The following is a 6871-nucleotide window of genomic DNA, read 5'->3' on the forward strand; positions in this document are numbered from 1 at the left end:
CTTCATATCTTTCAACACCATTCTTCACTTCACGCTCAATCATCTCTAACATTTATCCCATATTTTTATCACCATGAGTAGCTAACTAATTTTCAGATAAATACCAGATGCTGGAATTAAGACTAGCAAATTATTCAGATGTCGAATTATTTATAGTGCTTTTGGTTCACGACTCGATCTTCGACTCGCGATATTGTCTGATAACTTAATTAACTCAATTCCATAAATGAAAACGAAGTTAAATAATGAACATGGAAGATATATCCTAATTCAAGCCTCAGTCTGTCACTGATGATTCCGCGAATTATTGATGATGATGAATGCTCGTAAAAATAAATTACGACACGGTGAATTTACGTGGTTCGATTTACTGAGGTAAATCTACGTCCACGGGAAGAAGGGAGGGCAAGATTGTATTGCTTGATCTGGGATTACAGCTTACAACACAGACTTGCTATATGATTTTATCTCTAGAGAGCTTAACCCTTTTCTATCTGATCTAAGTTCTATTTATACATCGAACTAGGATCGTGGTTTGCAGCCCCACTAACAAGATCGTGGGTGAGCAATAACTGCTCATAACTGCTTCATACCACTAAATAGATCGTGGGTATAGTAGAGGTCGTGGAGGCCTTTCATGAGTCCACTAAACTCCTAGTTCGGTCGAATGCTGAGACCGAACTGCTGGACTTTACCGATCAACTCTTGCCGATCTGAGAGGAGAGCTTGACTGGTCGGCTTTTACCGAGCTGTAGGCTGAGTCCGAACTCTTTGGTCGTGCCGAACTCTTTGGTGCCGAACAGATTCTCTTTCTTGGGCTCTGGGCTGATGGGCCGTCACTGTTATTGGGCTTGCCATTAGGGTTTAGTTCTTGGCTTGCCATTAGGGTTTAGTTCGTACCCCATCACTACCCCCCCCCCCGAAAGCGGAGTGAATCACTTCGGCGAGGTGAGTCACTTCGGCATTCTGGATAATGGTAAGGGGGAGGCTGACGTCAGGGGCGTGCCTTGCGCGTGCCTGCATTAAATGCGACAGTAAAATCCGGCCGTTGAATCCTGAAAAGGTGGGATTCGAAACGCGCAACGATCTCGAAATCTTTCCCGAATCTGATAAATATGCTCCTTTCTTCATCATTGAAGCACTTTTGCTGTTGCGTCTTCTATACTCTCTCTTTTCGAGAAATTTTCTTCCGCTTTCAAGAGCTTCTTCTCGACTTTCTTCATCTTCAAAAGTAAGAAAAGTCTTCTTCTTCTTCGGAGTCGGGTAGCGGTAGGAAGGGGGGGGATAAGGGTCTTCTGGCCGGAAAGAGTCCGGGGAGAAGACTGTAGAGTATTTCCATAGTATTTTGAGTAAGGATACTGTGATATCCCTACCCGAAAAATACTTTTTTCCTGGGGGAAGGCGGTGGTACCTGACGGTGATCATAGGGCTGACTCCCCGCCGGAGGGTACGCCACCGTGTACGAGGCCTGCTTAGAATGCGGGCTTCGTTTCCCCTCCCTTCTGCCTTTATAGATTTACTAGATTTTTTCAGCTTCCTTTAGGCCAAGTGACTCCGAACTCTTGGAGGCACTTGTCGGCCTTCGCTGCCGAACTCCGTAGGTTAGGAAGGGATTTGTCTTTGAAGGCGATCCTTAAATTCTTTCAATTTAAGAGGAAGGGGTCTTGGTTTTACTTGATCCCTTTACAGCCCTTTAGAGCCTTTTGTAAAACGAAGTGGCCGAAGTGGCAAAATCGCTTCTTTCTACTATGATAGGACCGCGGCTCCTAGTTTTCCCTGGAGAGGGCCGGAGTCCGTTATCCGTCACCCTCGGCCTGAACCGTTGGACGAGCTCGATGGCGAGCTCAACATTCCCATAGTTAGGAAACAATACACGGAGTCTGAGCTCGTCAAGGCGCGACGTCGTGTTCGACATCTCGTCTTCGGACGAAGAGGCCGAGGGTGAGGATTTCTCTTTATCTTTGTGCTCTACTGCTTTAACAAACGAAGAAAATCTGACTTTGCTTTCTTGCTTTTTGGCAGTGTACATGCTGAGTAAGGCTAGCCGCAAATCTTCGGAGTCCAAGGAGCCGGAGAGTGGAGAAGGCCCCCGCTCGGCGTCTGATGCCGAGAGGATCCGAAAGGCAAAAAACCTCTTCGGATCCAAAGAAGCCGGAGTCGACTTCGGCAAAGGGAAGGGGAAGACCCAGAAGCCCCGAGAGCGCCAGAGAAAGACGTGGTCTTGGCGCCTCCTTCGGAACATATCTGTGAGCCGTTTTTATGGCCCACGGACTTCGCCGAGGTGAATTCTCTTCTTGATTTTCTGGCCTTGCTTTTTTCCTGTATTTTTTGTGGCCCCCTTTGTTGACTTTTTTCTTTTATTCATTTTCAGAGGAACGATATGCTCTCCAAGCTCGTCGCCGTCGAACTCTCCAAAGCGTCCAATGACTATGCCGAGAATGCAGAGGAAGTTGGCGGCTGCTTGTCATCGGGCCGAACAGGCTGAGGCTAACTTTGAGAAGCCAGAGCTGCTAGGATTTCGGCCCAGGATGAAGCTCAGTTTGCCAAAAACCAGCTCGTCATCCAGCGGAGCAGACGAAGCGGAGCGATGCTGCTGCCGTGGTTGCCAAGGGGAGGCTCTCCGTGTTTACACGGAGAAACTCTTTTTGAGCAGCCAGTTCTCGGCCTTTGTCGGTAGTCTGGTAAGGCTAATTGCCGATAAGGGCGAGCAGGGGGCCGACGTCGTGCTGCCTCTGTACAGCCGAGAGATAGCAGCTCGGCTTCAGAATCTGCCGCTTCCTTGAGGAGCTCGCTTCATCCTCGGTCCTGCTTTCCTGCAGACCTCGAATCCGGAGTTGCCGAGCTGATCGGGACGAGAACCTGGAGGCTATCTTGCCTCCGTGGGACCCGTTTCACCCGCTTCGACTTACAACGGAGAGGGTGAGGCCGAGCCGCCGGAGCTGTGAGGCCGAAGTCGAGCGGGCCGGGCATCCGGAGAAGGAGGCCGATACAGGAGGTCGGAGGCGAGGCCGGCAAGGAGACGAGGCCGGGGCTGAGGTAGTTCAGGAGAAAGAAGCTGAACCAGACCAAGGAGCCGGAGAAGTCTAGTTTTCTTCCTTGTAAAATGGCCTTGAAGCCCTCCTAGTGTAAAAAATTTCCTGTGAATGAAAAATTCTCTACACTTGTCTTCGTATAGCTTTTCGTACTCGCCTTTATTCCTGTAGTATTTTACTATCTGCTCGGTACATCTGCCGAACTAACGTATAGCTGCTTTGGTACTCAGGAGATGGAGATACTTCACTGGAAACGGCTGTACTCTTCGGCTTTAGACGAAGCTGAGAAAAGAGCTATAGCCGATCAGACGAAGAATGACGAGCTTCTGGCTCGTTTAGTGAAGCTGGAGGCCGATAATAAGGACTTAGAGTCCGATAAGAAGGATCTGGAGGCCGAGCTGAATACGACCATTGCTGAGAGGACTGCGTACGAGGATTACATCCGTGTGCGCGGGGGGCTTGACCATATCAGATGTTCAGAGTCGAGTTGACGAACTGTGGGAGGAATATCATGTACTCCGGAGGAACAATGCGCTGGAGAGCTCGGCTTGCCAGCAAGTTGTGAAATCATTACGGCGCTGGGCTTCTCGGTACGACATTGTTCTTTCTCGGGCCCCCCCTCCATAGAAAGATTCCTTCGGCATATCGTGGCAAACAGATGCTCGCACTCCAGATCAAACCTCTGGTTCCCTTGTTCAAAATCCTACCTCCCAGTCAACAACGAACTCCGGCACACGCCGGAAACGTCAATGACGAGAACGGGCTCAGATCACCGGAATCGTCAAGACAGGGACGTACTGAATTCGCCGAGGAGTTGTGACTATGAGCGAGCACGATCAGCAGATGCTTATTGCAGAGACTCTCAAATCGCCGAGTGTTAGGACTTCTCGGGCCTGGGGAGAGGCGTTGGGTCGAGGATAGCATCTCGTCGACCTGCTTATTCTTCATCTGCTCGGAACAAACCGAACTCGGCTTCCAGAGGGTGTTTGCAGATAGGTGGCTTAACTTCAGCAACCCTGGACAGTAGAATAGTCCTTTGTAATAGCGTAACGCCATTTTGTAGGGTAGCGGATTGTATGCCGAACAAGATTTGAAAAAATGAAATTTTGTTTTCGCTTCTAACACTGTATTTACAAGCTTAGCGAAAAAATTTCATCGTACTTGTCCTCGGTCTTATGAAGTGACTTCTTTGACCGGACTTGGTCCTTGGTCTTAGGGAAGTAAACATTCCTTTGACCGTACTCGTCTTTGGTCTGATGAAATAAAACATCTTGACCGACTCGTCTTTGGTCTGATGAAATAACACACTTTGACCGGACTCGTCTTTGATCTGATGAAATAAACATCTTTGACCGGACTCGTCTTTGTCTGATAAATAAACATCTTTGACCGGACTCGTCTTGGGTCTGATGAAATAACATCTTTGACCGACTCGTCTTATGGTCTGATGAATAAAACATCTTGACCGGACTTGGTTTGTGTTCTAATTTGGCGATTTTTGTCGCCGGGATCGAACTTTCCCTTGTCCTAATTCGGCGAGTTTTATCGCCGTGGATCGGACTTTCCCAGTTAACCGAAGTGGTCTTATGCAGTAACCTCTTTGACTGGACATGGTCGTCCCCGGTCTTATGAGGTAAACTTCTTTGACCGAACTTGGTCGTCCTAATTCGGCGAGGTTTATCGCGTGGATCGGACTTTTCCCTTATTGCAGTTCGTTTCAAGACGAAGTGCTTGTTAAGCTGAATTGCGGTCTTGTATCCTCCTTGGAAGCTTGGACTCACAATCGTTGGCTTATTGCAGTTCGTTTTCAGACGGACTGCTTGTTAAGCTGAATTGTGGTCTTATATCCTCCTTAGAAGCTTGGACTCACAATAGTCTTAATAATCGATCTAAAAAGGGATCAGTCTTTAAAGAACGATATACCTTGGTACCATTTGTAAGAGACGACAAGCACATAGAGACAAAACCATCATAGAGAAAAAAATGAAAAGACGAAAGAAAAACTTTAACTTTTTAGAAAAAACGACAAGTAAAAGGTACAAGGTAAAAACAAACAAATAAAAACATGTAGCCCCTATGACCGAACTCGACACAAGACAAGCTGACCGACTTTGTCTCTTACAATTGGAACTTCTTGAGGTTGGAGACGTGCCATGTTCGGGGTACTTGTTTCTCCTGACATGTAGGTCAATTTATAAGACCCTTTTGGCCGAGGACTTCTGACACCCGATACGGACCCTCCCATGTGGGGCTCGAGTTTGCCCAGCTTTCTGCTCGGCTTACTTACTTCGTTGTTCTCAAGACGAGAATCTCCCACGTGAAATTGAAGCTTTTTCACCCTTTGGTTATAATACCGGGCTACTTGCTCTTATACTTGGCTGCTTTTATGCACGCCAATTCTCTTCTTTCTTTCTTCGGCGAGATCTAGTTCTGCTCTCAGTCCGTCGTCATTCATTTCTGAGGAGAAATTTAGAGTTCGGGGACTGGTACGCCGATCTCCACCGGAATTACGGCTTTCAGTGCCGTACACCAGACATACGGAGTTTCACCGTTGGAGGTTTGGGTGTAGTTCGATAGGACCATAGGACTTGAGGGAGATTTTCTACCCATTGTCCTTTGGCTTGTTCTAACCGAGCTTTTAACCCTTTCATCCAGAATCCGGTTCGTTACTTCCGTTTGTCCGTTTGCTTGGGGATGGGAGACCGAAGTGAACCGCTGTTGAATGTTCAGCTCTTGGCACCAATTCTTGAACGTCTTGTCGGTGAACTGAGTCCCATTATCCGAGATGAGGATGTGGGGTATGCCAAATCGGCACACTATGTTCTTCCAGACGAAGTCCAATGCCTTTGAGCTCGTTATCGTAGCTAATGGTTCAGCCTCCACCCACTTCGTGAAGTAGTCCACGGCAACGATAGGAATTTCCATTTGCCGAGGAGCTTGAGGAAGTGGTCCCACTATGTCTATGCCCCATTGCATGAAAGGCCAAGGGCTTTGCATAGTGTATAGATCGGTCTGCGGCATCCTTGGGACATTTGCATGAATTTGGCACTTCGTACACTTCTTGACGAGCTGCACTGCCTCTTGTACCATGGTTGGCCAATAATATCCCCATCTCAGAACTTTTTTTGCTAAAGCTCTGGCTCCGATGTGGCTACCGCACGATCCTTCATGAACTTCTCTGAGGATGTAGTCCGTCTCTTCTGGTCCTACGCACCGCAATAACGGCTGGAGATAAGACTTTCTAAAGAGGACTCCTTCATGAAGTTCGTACCGAAGTGCTCGGCATGTGATCTTCCGAGCTTCTCTCTTATCCTCGGGCAATTGTCCTTGATCCAGATACTGCAAGATCGGCGTCATCCAGTTCGGCGAGCTGGATACTGAATGTACCTCGGCTTCATCAATGCTTCGATGCATTAATTCTTCCGCCTTTGAGTTCGGATCTGAGGCCAACTTACTTAAGGTATCTGCTCGGCTATTTTCCGCTCTGGGAATGCGGATTATCCGAAAATAGGAGAAACTTCGGCTGATGCTTTGCGCTTTGTCCAAATACTTCTTCATTCTCTCGTCACGAGCTTCACTTGTACCCAACATGTGATTTACTATGACTTGTGAATCACAATGGACTTTGAGAGATTTGACGAGCAGACTTTGCGCTAACTGGAGTCCGGCCAGGAGGGCTTCGTACTCGGCTTCATTATTAGTAGTGGGGAATAGGAACCGAAGTGAGTAGGTTACCTCGTGTCCGTCGGGAGCGACAAGTAAAATACCAGCTCCACTTCCCATCTTGTTTGAAGCTCCATCTACGAATCCGCTCCAGCAGTCCGGCGGCTCTACTTCGG

This window comes from Salvia splendens, chromosome 3 (assembly GCF_004379255.2).
Source record: "Salvia splendens isolate huo1 chromosome 3, SspV2, whole genome shotgun sequence".
NCBI lineage: Eukaryota > Viridiplantae > Streptophyta > Magnoliopsida > Lamiales > Lamiaceae > Salvia > Salvia splendens.